A 14,062-nucleotide genomic window follows, 5' to 3' on the forward strand; every position below is an offset into this window, starting at 1 on the left:
GTAATATCCATCATTTTGGCAAGAGACACAAATTATTCCCAGCCTTACCAATCCTACAACAAGAGAGTTTCCAACATCTGTAGTCCATTACTGAAGCCTATTTCCCATTTTGTTAGTCCTTCTGATTGCTGGTGAGTGTAAATGAAGTTTGGCCTTGATATGCATCTCACAGCAACTGAGGCACAACTGAATGCTAAAGAATACACTGAATAGCTAGTGGGTTTTATGACCCATTTTATGTTGAAAAATTTCAGGTGTTTCCTACCACAACATAGTCTAATACATCTCTTCATATAGCAAGAAGAAATGTGCTTGAAAGATCTACAGGAGAAGCCTGGAGACTTAGACATGTGGCTTCAGGAGTTTCAAAGGCTCCTGGAGTAGCAGAATCTGCAACCAGTGAGTACTGCACAGAGAATTTGCATCTCAGACACGTGAATTCCGTAATCCTAGTTCCATTTTAAACTAGAAGAGCTGTGTATGGCTAAAACTCTTCAAATCTGAATGACTTTGACTAAAATAAAAAAAAAAGCTTTCAAAAAATTCTGATGAATTGGAGACAAATGCAGAAAGTTGCTGAGCTGCTCCTATCTTACAGGTGATAAACTTGGAGGGATGGTGCTCTGGAACATATGTTGCCGTTTTAGCGTGCAACGCTACCAATACTAACAGGTTCTGAAGGTGTGGAATTATTTTCACAGACAAGACCTATATTACTCATCTACAGAGTAGATGGGGCAGGTTCATGTCATCTTAGCTCCAGAGACAAAGAAGGGAAAGACCTCTTATCCCTCCTATTACTTATATTCATAAAATTCCCATGAGTTCTACTTGTTATTCATGTGTTTTATCCCTCAAGGTTGTGTGAAATATACAGGAGACTGGACAAAATTATTTTTCTCAGTATGCAGTTCTTCAACTACCTTAGGAATTCATTAGTTGCACACAAATACGTTACTTAGTTGTACAATTAATACTACCGTGTCATTCTAGGACAAGTTCATGTGGATAATACTGCTCAATAAGATTTTTTTATTTTTCAGACCTGTGCTTATTGCTAAGAACTATCCATAACTTTTCTCATGTTAATAAATTACAAAGAAATGGTGTTAGATTTGTACTTGCATTCCTAGGTAGTCTGTCAGAGAGCAATTTTTTTCAGGGGTATGTGGTGAAAAAGAAATTTAATGAATTTTTACATCATGACAAATGACCTGTCACTCTTCTTTAATTATTACTATAGCTGTTAACAACATAAAGTGACAATTCTGCATCAGATTATTATTGAAGTTGTATACAGTCACCTTTTCTTCTATATCAAACACGATCTGAGAGCTAATAACTACAAGAACAGTGGGTCTTGAATCTCTTTCTCTTCAATATTTTGGCACAATATCATAAATCTTTTTTTTTTTTTATTCCTTCTAAGGACAGATATATTCAGTGACGTGAGTTGAATGAGATTTCAAGAGGAAAGGCTATAAAAGACATCCTGTATGCAGAGGAAGAATATAGAGCTTATGATTCTTTACAGTAAACAATAGGTAAGCACTGTCATTCTCACTTCATGTCATATTATATGGAGTAGATAAGGAAAGAGGAAATAAGAAATGGCAAGTCAAGGAACTGATTGCAGCAGAAGTTTAAATTCTGAAAATCTCTACTTTTTCCATGTGGCATGAATCAAAGCATTTTATTGCTACAATATGGTCCTTTTTTATCTCTTTCTGTTATTGTCAATGCTATTTGACTTCTTAAGGTCTTAAAACTAGCATATTTCCCATATTGTTTCATTCAAACCTCTAGACCTTTTAACTACGATTTATTCCTGTTCTTTGTGTCCTCCAAATGTTTTTGTGCTGGAAATCCTGTTGATAATTCAGGAATGTTTAAGTCACTGCTGAGCAATGCTTACACAGAGCCAAAGCCTTTTCTTCTTCTCACTCCACCCCCAGCAAGGAGTCTGGGGGTGCACAAGAAGTTGGGAGGTGACACAGCCAAGACAGCTGACCCCAGCTGACAAAAGGGACATTCCATACCATATGATATCATGCCCAGTATATAAATCTGGGGGAAGTAAAAGGAAGAGAGTCATTCAGGGTGATGGCATTTGTCTTTCTAAATCATCATTATGTGTGATGGGGCCCTGCTTCCTGGGGTTGGCTGAAACCTCCCTGCCCATGGGAAGTGATGAATAAATTTCATGTTCTTTGCTTGTGTGCATAGCTTTTGCTTTCCGTCTTAAACTGTCCTTATCTCAACCCATAATTTTTCCTCATTTTTACCCTTCCAATTCTCTCCCCAGTCCTTCTGGTGGGGGAGTGAGCAAGTGCCTATATGATGTTTAGCTACCTACTGGGGTTAAACCACTAACAATTATTACAAAATTTCTTGTGTAATTGAATTTTATAAGCTAATGAGAAGAAATACTAATCCTGAAAACAGTGCCGGAACTACAAACTGAATTAATCTTAACAAAACATGCACGTCATCATGAAGTATCTAACATAAAATTAAAATCAGCTTTATTTTAAAAATAAATATTTGTATTTTTCAACTGACTCTATTTAGCTACAAATTGTCTCTGAAATGTATGGATTTCTGAGAAAAGCAGTGCCTTTTTCTCAGTGGTACGTATTCAAAGTGAATTAGAGCAAATATTTTATAGCAGCCAAAGTTTCAATTAGCACTTTATATTTTTAACTAGTTTGTCAATTTCAATGTATGGGTACAGATCAACATGCCCAGTTATACCCATTGGTTTATGCCTGGCCTTTCGCTCTGGTGCTGCTTTTTCTGATGATGACAGTGAAAAGAATACTATGAAACAGGGAGTGTATTCTTTTTCTCGAGCAACTATCATGTAACAGCAGGTTTTGGTGTTCAACAAACTTTTCATAGATACCTCTTGTCCTTGCTTCATCTGGTCTTTAAAGAGGATATTTCTGCTAGTCACTACAATGCCTTGGACAACTAGGGGAGAGTTAGGTCCTTGGGATTTTCACTCGACAGATTGAGCTTTAGCAATCACTTTGCATTTATTCCTAAAGCAGCATCAGACTTTCATCCTGGCCTGTTTCTTGATTAAAAGATTAATTAACTTTCCTGTTTATTTCTCTATGTCTCATGCTTTTAGGTGTGATGCAGCACTTCTCCCTCAAAGTCAGAAAGACAATTGTGTTTTATTTCCACAGGTGTAGGCACTTTAAATAGGTCTTTGCCCACAGGTTTCCCACTGAAGGAAGACCTGAGGCTCAGTTCTCTGCCCTTGGTGATTTTTAAGGGCAGAGATTCCAGATTATCTGTGAAACTGCCAAAGTTCCACAACATTCCAATGGAAAGTCAGGGAGCATCCTGCCAGAACTTCTACATTTGCCATGCCCAGTATCTGGATCCTGAAAATGCCTGTGGACTGATTATCTGTTTTTCCACCAACATTTCAGTAGGCGCAGTTCCACTTAAAAGCGGTATGGCTAAAATAACAATCCATGAAACAGGAATTCAAGATCCTCAGCTGGACACTTTCTGGTAAAGCAACTGCACAGAATGCAGGAATTCAAAGTACTAAGAAATGCTTTTCCAAAGAGTGTGGATCCACATACAAATTAGTCTTCCAGCCCAGTCTTTCTTCTCTTTGTGGTTCTTTATATATTTGATTTTTGGTTTTGAAGGAGACAGAATTGGTAGCCCATGTAAACCACGCACATAGGCACAGAGCAGTAGAACATAGTACACTTTGACTATTTTGTCTACAAGAAAATGTTTCTGTCTTCAAGAGCCAAGACACACTATAGAAAAGTGTAGTCTGTGTGAAGAATCTAACACTAGCTATTGGTAGGTAATGTTTCTTTCTGGATTCATTGCATCTTGGAAACTGTACTCGGCTATTAATCTCACATCTCTTGAAGGCTCAGGCTTGCTTGCCATGTGTGGTTTGGAAATACTCATAGGGGTCTGCTTTTCCTGAACTTGTATATATAATATACATACCCTGCTAAGAAACACGATAAAGAAACTAAACTCCTTTTGACATGAACCTGTGCTAGTGCACCACAGGTGCTATAAAATAGAATGAAAAGATGTGTTATGCCATTATATTCAAACACTAACACAACAGTACAGCACCAGGGTGTGATGCCTAAGACAGATGGATTATTTAAAGGATTTCATACACATTACTACTAAAATGCACTAATGGACATTGCCAATTAAGTTGTATTTGAGTAAAGTGCTTTTTAGCAATATAACAGATTTCAAGGTAAATTAATAATTCTGTCTTTAGCTCTGCTGTAACTTTCTGTTTCAAAGCATCTATATTACTGCTTTGCCTAGACATGCTGCTCAAGTAATTCTGTAGTTTGAAAATGAGAGGCTCAGTCCCACAACCATTCTCAACCAATGGGTTTTTATCCATAAATTTCCCTTTTGATTCAAAAGTATACTCATGGAAACATATATCTTTAGATACCTTTTTTAAATGAACATGAAATACTAGTATTAGTCTTGTATAACTTAATAAGCTGAGGTAGCAATTGCATAATTAGCAACTAGTCTTCTAAAGGAATGAATTTTGTCACCCTGGCAGTTAATTTACCAGTCTGATATGGGAAGTCTACAGTGTAGACATTACTGTCTTAAACAAAGTTTAAGTGTTACAGTGTTGCCTTGCCACTCTGTCAGAGTTCCAAGAGGTAACTCCTGTTGTCTTGGTGCAGCGCTGCAAGCTGCACTGGTGGGATGTAATTGCGTGGGGCTGCCACACGAGCTCCTCTCTGCTGACTGGTGAGAGGTTGCAGTCAATGCCAGCAGAACAGCAAAGAGAAAAGTTGGTGCTTGCAGTGCCTGAAATTGTCACTGCTAGTTTTGCCAGTGAATATGTTAGATTCATCATATCTAAGGTGCTAAAAAGAGGCTTTCTGTTTACTGCAGTGTGCATTGTACCAGGTGTTATACAAAATATCCAACTATAATGAATTAAAGCTTTGATCTGTTCCTTATAGAAAATTAAAAAAAAAAAAAGTCCAAACCCAAGCAACTGAGTAGTGAAGTATAATCCATTGCTTTCATAACATATTCCATCAAAAAATGAGTTAATCATAGTAATGCTGATTACTGCCATCCCACCACCCACTCGTCTGTTTTACATGTGTTTAAGACTCTATTATAAAGCTACCAATCACTTCTCTTAAATAGAGGTGTCTTAGTCTTAACTTCTATCAGGATCTAAGTATCCCACCCCCCAAGGTCCCCAGGTATAGATTCTCCCTCTCTTTTGAATGTGGTGTCTTATCTGGACATAAGAGAAGAGCTTTCTAAGCTTTTCCATTTCCTTGTGATATCAACCATGATCTCAGCCTTTGCTGTATATGAATTATATCACCCAAGCTGAGAATCATGCTGAGAATTTGAAGGACTGGAAAGAGTATAGGACTGAGCTATACATCTGAGGCATGCCTGACCCTGTGGAAACATCAGCAATAGTCACTCTCCTCATGCCTCTGTCAGCTGATGGTATTCAGTTCCACTGCTGGAACTCCTTTTGGAGTTCTTTCTAACCAAGTCTTTCACCTTCCATCACCATTACCTTCAACTTCACCATCTCCATTGTCCTGGTCTCCACTTCCCCATCAAAAGAAAATAGTATACAAAAGCTACCTCTCAATTCTAACTGGAATAAGGAAGGGCAGATAAGAGTGGGATGTCCTCTTTTTTGTTGTTTTGTTTCTTTTTTTTTCCGAGATATTGCATGGGTGTGTTTGCTGCACAAAAATATGTTAGACATTTAAAATGTGATGTTAGCTAGATGTGGATAGGATAAATGCTTGACTGAACTTTCATACAGAAAGGGTAGTCATGCTGGCTGATAGAGGACTTCTCCTGAGGTGATAGACATTGTTTAAGTCAGATGGACCTGTTGCAATATCTTAAAATGCTGAGTTCTTAAATTATCATTAATATTTATATATCTAATAGGAAGTAAGATCAATAGCTTTTTCTCAGAAGGCATCTTCTCTAGAACTAAAATTAATTAATGAAAATAAAATAATTACAGGTAAATCCTATTTTCATTCTTGACAGATAATTAGAAAGATCAAGATATAAGTCAACAATATTTTCTTTTTTCTGCATTTACTTTAAAGGTTCTAACTGTGGCTGTCAGACATATGGGATACGTTTTAGCTAGTACTATCTATACCTTATTCTGCGTTGTATCATCACTTTATATTTTAGTCATTTCCCCTCCCTTCCTCTTTCTCTCCTTCCCACTTTCCTTCCTTCTTCATTTCCTCCCTCTCTTGCTGTCCTCCCTCTTCCTTTCCTCCTCTTCCTCCACTTTCCCTCCCTTTTTCCCTTCCCTCCCTCATTCCCTTCCCTTCTCTCCATTTTAATATACCCATTCTATGTACTATATAGATTTTCTTGACCAATAATTGTTTTTTCTGTTCTTCTGTTTGTGGGGATGGGGGGAAAGGAGAAGTAAGTGTCTTTCCCTGTGCCTGTCAGTTGGAGAATAATGAACTGTAAAGGACTTTTGATTGCTTTTCCATTGGCAGTAATCACATTTGCAAATAAAAGCTCCCTAAAAATCATCAACTTTCTAGTATTAAGTAGGCTGTACATTGACCTCCCACTATTATCTTTGGCTTTACATATATCAATAAAGAATCACAAAGAAACCCATATACAAGCATTTTCCCTCCAGAAAGGAGAATAGATAGGGATTTTCCTGTATAATTTATTTATCAGACCTAACCATCTCAGTAAATTTATCTTTCCTTCAGAAGAATTGCCAATTTCAGTCAAAAAATCTGAGACATCTCTGGTAGATACTCTCCTTTTTTTCCCCTACTACAAGGCAAGTAAATGACTATTGTTTAGTAATTAGGTACTTCTTGTAACATGAGTGAAGGAAAGATAAAGGTGAAATGGACAGAGACTTCTGACACAAGACTTAAATCTGAAAATCATCTTTGCTTGAAGATTCCTTTTTAATGTAAATTCAGGAGTTCTTGTGGAAGCTCATTTGCAGAAAAAGCCTTGACATAGGAATAGGAGGAAAAATGAACTCTAGTTTTTAATAGGTGTTTTTTCAGCTGATCCTGACAGCCTCCAAAACTTTGACCTGATACTTGATATAGATTGAAATTTAAATAACATTGTAAACTATACATGATCATCATGACAAGAAGCAGAAAATTACAAAAATATTTTTAGGACTTATATAGTTTTAACACCTCATCCTCAATTTATTTGATAGACACCAAAAGGAGCAGTGCCCTCTTTAGTTGTTGCTGTTCTGAAAGAAAAATATCGACACATCTACTGTACTAATTTTGTAATTCCTGCTCTTTCTTACCCTTTACCAGCACACTCCCAAATACCTGATGCTGCAGGTGGGTTTTTTACATTCTAAATTAGTTTTCTGCGTTATTTACCTCCTTTTCTCTAATGGACATGGGGAGGTTAGAGGAGCAGTAGATAGGAGGTTGATGAGAGTAGAGTAGCGTGCTTGCACCCCACAGTGCACATTGAAGCAGGAATCACATAATTACTGCTGCATCACCTGGGTCAGCAGTGTCCTCCCTTGTGCAGCAGTGCTTTAAGACCGTGCTCTAAAACAACATTCACACTTCAGACCTATCACTAGGCTGAGCAATAAGACATGAATTATTGAAGAGCAGAAGGCAATGGACAGAACAATGATGGCAGAATTGCTGGGTTATATAGATAGCTTTGCCACTTACTTTTTATAGACTTTTTCAGAAGCCACTTTAAAACTACTGCCCAAGTTTATCTATCTACAAAATAAGACTAATTATTCTTTAAATCATTCCCATAAGTCTCCATGTTATTTTCAAATCTTTTCCAGTGTAGATTATCTTACCTAAAAGCCAGCAGCGACAATTTGTTTAAACAACCTAATTCTGTGGAATATACAGTTGTTTTTCCCTCTACTGTGTGTGTATTTTTAGTTGAACTTAATTTGTTTGTGAGACATAATGTTAAAATAATAACTACTGGAGTCTACACAAAGAAGAACAGTAGGATTTTACAAGCTGGTAAATGATTTATTGAAATTTCAGCATTTGTTCTAATTGACTACCAAATCTTTTTGTGACTACTTAATATATCTAGTTCAAAATTGGCTTCATGGTACTCTGCAATTTATGGTAACATAGATAAAAATATTTAATATAATCTTTTTTCATGTTACAGAGGCAGGCAACACTAGCAATTAAAATGTTGCTTTAAAAAGTAAATAATGAGAATCAAAGAAGCTAAAGCCTACAAATAGAATCACCACTCCCCAAAACTCTGATAAATTAGCAGTTTTCAATAATTTTTAAGCAACCATCACGAATAAAAAAACATGGGCCACCATGAGCTTGTACAGTGGCAATTTTAAGCTTGGCATTTTGGAAAACTTGGGGTTCAAAGAGTTTTGCCTGAAAGTCAAACACAAGCATTTCTGAATTACCGTAGTTCAAACATTTGTTTCTAATATTTAAAAGGTTTGAAGAAATTGTAAAATCAAATTATCTTATTCATCTTTGCAAGTTTATATACATTTTTCAGGAGTATTTTCCCTAATGTCAAGCAAAATTTTAGTGATATTATCATACAGATAAAAGCTTCATGTAAGAGAATAAATTAATTGTACTGAACAGGAAAAACTCTCAATACCCTGTTTGCCCACTCTGGTCATGCCACTCCTGGTCATTCCACTAGTACTCCCTAGGACTGCTCTTACTGTGTGTGGGGGTGACCATCATTGCCCTTGACCCACCCCATGGTTCATCTGCCTCAAGTTGCCAGCTCCTGGCAGGTCTCAGAGCTCCCCATGGTTTTTCCTGGCTCAATCTGCCACTCCACAGTGCAACATACCTGCAGAAGAGATGATCACCTTGGCAAAGAGTGTAACTCTGTGTTCTTTACTTTACACTCACTATTATCTTTTCCTGTTTTAGTTGTGCTGTTACAAATCATAAATAATGCCTTTTAGCTTCATACTAGTGCTTGCAGTCTGTATTTAATAAATGTAAAGCCCTAGAACACAGTTAGGCATCTGATGTTGGTTTTGTGCATCCACACCTCCTACTGATTTAAACTAGAAGTAAGAAAATACCTATTGTATAATTGTTTAATTGAACAACTGCTAAATTTACCTTTAAAAAAATTTAAGATGATTTTGTGTTGTCAGATTTGTTTCTAACCAGTTGCTTTTAAAGAAAAAGAGGAATATGTCTTGAATCATGACTAGAAGTCAGTAAGTATCCCAGGCTGTGCACAAAAGTACATTCAAAAGGAAGATAATTGTTTTATCTTCCCAAAACATAAGAAACTCTTTAAATGCCCCAATGACAAAGGACAATCCCTGGGGGTTTATGGTTGTTTTTTCTAATTTCCTCCAAGAAAATTCTTACGAGAAAACTCTGGCATTGTAAAAGCACTGATTTCTGTATGAGGAACTCTGGTTCTGATGCCTTTTTTTCTTTTTTTTTTTCTTTTTGCCAGAGAGGGAAGAAACTAAGTATTCATTTATACTTATCAGGAAACATTAATACATAAATTTTACTCTCTGTTTTTTCAATTGACAGAGCAGCTGCACAATGCAAATTCATATTCATACCCTATGAATTCTGTATTAGCAAATCCATGTGAAGGTTCCAGTACTGAAAAATTGCTGCTTTGGTAATTTTTTATAGAAATAGTTACCTGCAGCATTATTATTAAAAGTATGACACGTTTACATAAGAAACAAGTAGTGTTATTAATTGTTGACATATATAAAACATCTTTCTGGAATAACTTTAGCTTCGAAAGACTAAATTCTCCTTTTAAAGGAAAAAGTCTAAAATTGATATTTTCCTGCATGTATAACTAGTCTTGCAATGAAGACTTTCATGGGATTTGAAGTATGCAATTTGCTTTCCTTGATATGTTTATATCCAAAAACTAGCAGTCATTTTTGCATAATTTTTTGAACCCTGGCCATAACTTAGAGACAGTTTAGATCTATTGCAGTGTCTGTGTAAGAAATTTGTTTCTAAAAACACATCAGAGAGTATCTCACCTCTGCAGGCTGTTTGTAGTGTTTCTGCTTTCCTGACAGTCTTATTCAGTCCCAAAACATTGTGACCAAATTAACTACTACTGACAAAATACATTTGTGTAGTTTTATAGCACTAAACCAGTGATGTGGTGATCTGTTTCCAATAGAATCAGTAGGAAGAAGATTGGAAAAAGTATCTTTTTACATTTTGACCATGAAAAAACCTCTCATTTTCGTTGATGGCCTTCTAGAGGCAGATAAATATCTCCCTATAATGTCTATGAAAGTTAGGAATGCAATTTTATATCAAGAATATATACTTTAGGTGTCAAAAACAAAGTAACAATCATATTTTTTTCATAAATCTTCTTGACAATATTAATTAAGTTTATGGGTTTTTCTCTTGGTGAACTAGATTATAGCTTGATTATCTGAGAGTAATTACAGATAATTCCATATCAGTTTTATGGGCATTCTAAAGCATCTTCTCCAAAAGGCTAATTGTATTCTAAGAACTTTTTAATATTTCTGCTGCTTTTGTTGTTTTTGTACAGAATGCTTCTTGAAATAGTTTCCCTAAAACTGTGGAACTCTCATACAAAAAAGAACTTCGTTATTTTGAATTAAATCTTAGTTATGATATAACTCACTGTAGAGACATTATTCACGCACTCTGCTACTTGATTTTCTCACCCCATTTTTTATCTCTGCTGTTTCATGGCCAGTATCACCAAGGGTGTCATCAAATATCACATCCCTGACAAGTTCTCCCTTGGTGTCATGGAGTTACCCCTAAAACTCTGTTTTCTTGAGTGTTTGCGTTCTACCATGTATTCCGTCTAGAACATGTTAGAAGAATTAAAACATCCCAGAAGAATTAGAATTACAGATGATCCCTGAAACACCATTGAAGAGAAGGAAAAACAAACAAGAAAATAACTGGCTTCTTTTAAAGAGGTAATGACTAAAATTCCTTTGGACTCATTTTCTGATCTGAAGTTACCTATTTTCTGCTCAATTAAATCTTTAGTACTTAGAGCAGATATTTAGACATTGGTTCTAAGAATGCTGTTGTAAGATATCTAAATCTTCCCTTCTTTTTTAACCTGAGATCCCATAGCAAAAGTCAAGGCACTCTCACAGACACCTCAACCAAGATATGTTATGCTGTCATCCTTTAAAGGTAAAGTCTGTGATGGCTCCCAAGAGGTTGTACAGGAACACTCGCTGGAGGGGTTGGATATTAAACTGCAAACAGATTGTCTGGGCATTTCCAGGCATAGCAAACTGTCTTGCTGAAATAGCAGTAAGTTCCATGACTGTGAGCATAATATGGGAAAAAACTAAACTGAAGCTTAGCAGAAAAGCTTTAATGCAGGATGAGAGACTGCTCTTGAGATAGAATAGGAACAGAAGGGACACCTATGAATTGGTCTGAGGAGAAGCGTAAAAGCTATTTTGTTGTTGCAGTTTACTGGTATCATATCTCTTGTCTCATGCCCTTTTGTTATCATTCTGTTTCCTATATCCAGTATTGAAAACATTCTCAGCTGTCACCACTGAGTGACTGAGTTTATTGGAAGTTTTGCTGGCTGACATTTCACTTGGAGTGACTTCTCACTGTGCTACATAATCCAGGGTGATGGCTCTTTAGAAATGAGAAAAATCTAATTATTCTACTTGGGAAGTAGTGAAAATCTTAATTTCTAGAGGAAATGAAACTATGGCAAATAGGATCTGATCTGTTAAAAACAAGACTGTGAGGGCACTTGAAATGTGAGCATCTGGAGGCAAAAGGATTACTAAACATTTCCAAATGTTCTCCTAATGTTCTCAAAGCCCACTATTGCTAACTATCTTCTTCCTCAGCATCAGGCCTATTGCAGCTGAAACTGTAAAAGTTGAATTCAGGCAGGCCTACCTTAAATAGAAGCCCCTTTATATTTTCTTCTTTTCTAGACAGAAATGGAGTCTCCTGCTCCTGCTGATTCATATTCTCTGGAGTGGTAGTTACCTTTTAAGACTAAGTACTAAACCTGAGAAACCAGGGGTTTCCAAACACTGTAGTGTGCGTTTGCTTCAGTAAGAAGAAGAATCCAGTTTAATATCTATTTTCTCTCTTTGAAACTATATTAATTTCTTTTTTTTTTTCAAACTGCATTTCTTTGACCTGCCACAGTTGCACAAGACAGGTCAGTCAACATCCCCCAATGGAAAAAGGTCTCAGTGGAGGGATGTCCATTCTTTCTAAATCTACACTGAGGATGGACTGTACTTCCCATGTATATTGATAATTTGGAGGAGAAATTGAGATACTCCTCTAAGAAGGCATCATATGTTATTTAGGCAGTGAAATGGCTTTTTGCATAATTCTTTCACTATTGACTGCTTTGAATACAGAAGGATTCTTCATGTGATTCCACCTAATGAGGGAGGAAAAAACATTTTGAGACGCACAAAAAACCCCAAATCCTAGGAAGAGTTTAAAATGCAGAAAGGCAGGATGTCAAAGAATTGAGAAATAAATGAGAAAAAAAGGACAATGGATACCCTTTCAAAGAATGTCTGTGATCAAAGGACACTGTGGTTTTGTTTAGACTGTTTACCCTATGAGGAAAGGGATCTTTCAGTTTGTTGCAGGACTAAACCCAAGAGGCAATCCTTCAGTCTACCTTCAAAATGACCTAGTTGATATCCACATGTAAGAGAAGGGGGAAAGGCACTGTCTAGTTACTAAACTATGTTCCTTCTGTGTCTGCAAAGGCAATACCTCTGAAGTATTTCTGAATATTTTTGTTGTCGGCAGTATACCACCTTTGAGCATAGCCTTGAGGAAGCTGTGGAGAAGTTGCTTTGGTTTGTCACAGTTGCTCTCAGCAGAGTAAAGAATCCAGGGACAGAAAAAAAATGCCTTATCACATTCTGTGTATCCAGTCAGCAAAAGAGACACCCTTAACTAGTGTTTCACAGAGAGCTTGTAATAGATGAACTCATACTGGCTGGAAATGCTTCATTGCAACAATAAATTATTTTTGTTATATAGATAAAGAGAAAGGATATCTAACAATATTCCTCAAACATAGCTTTGTTAGTGACTCCTTGACTCAGTCTAACCCACTATGAACTTGATCTAAATCAAGACTTTAGATATTGTTGGGATATTATTAAAGGTTGATTTTTTTTAATTGCAAATTTTAAAAATTGCATGTTTTAAAGTGCATATTAAGTAGGAAAATAAATCTATAGAACTAATGGAACGGTTTCTATAGATATTTATGTTTTAACACCAGATCCCACAATGACTATAAAACATTCTTTTTCATCTTCATCTCATTAATGCTGTGAAAGACTTGTTGCTTAAACCAACATGAAAACCCTTTGCCCTTGGAGATGCATATTGATGAGTATAACAGCTCTATTTCTTCAAAAGATAAGAAACATGCTATCGTGTTGAATTTTAATGGTGTGAAATATGAAGTGTTCACCCTGGAATTGATTACTGTGGATTGGATTTAGATATCCTGGAGAGAATGTGATTTGAAAGTTAGATTAATTAAATGGACCCATGGTTTGTCACCCAAGTTTGATTTTTATATTAAATTGGTTTTCTCCTGTCTTCTTTAGAATTTTATTTCGGCACTGTTCCTACTCATAAAAAAATTATGATATAAAAAAAGAAAGTGCACTACTTATTTTTCCTTTGTCCCACCTTTATTCTTTTACGGAAAATGGTTTCAGTGAATGAAGAGATGTCTAAAAACTGTAAAACTTAGTAAAGTCACGGTATTTCCTAATCAGAAAAGCAGTGGTTGTGGATTTCAGATACCTTTGTTTCTAGTTTTACACGTAATCTTAGCCGCCGTCTTTTAACTTGTCTGTTCTTCTGTCTTTGAAATGGGAATAATGACACTGACACTCTTTATAAGATGTTGTGGCATATACTGATAAGAAGAGTTAGGTAGTATTTTTAAACATAATGTCATCAGATCCCATCCTGTGCAACTAAAC

This window comes from Chiroxiphia lanceolata, chromosome 1 (genome assembly GCF_009829145.1).
Source record: "Chiroxiphia lanceolata isolate bChiLan1 chromosome 1, bChiLan1.pri, whole genome shotgun sequence".
NCBI lineage: Eukaryota > Metazoa > Chordata > Aves > Passeriformes > Pipridae > Chiroxiphia > Chiroxiphia lanceolata.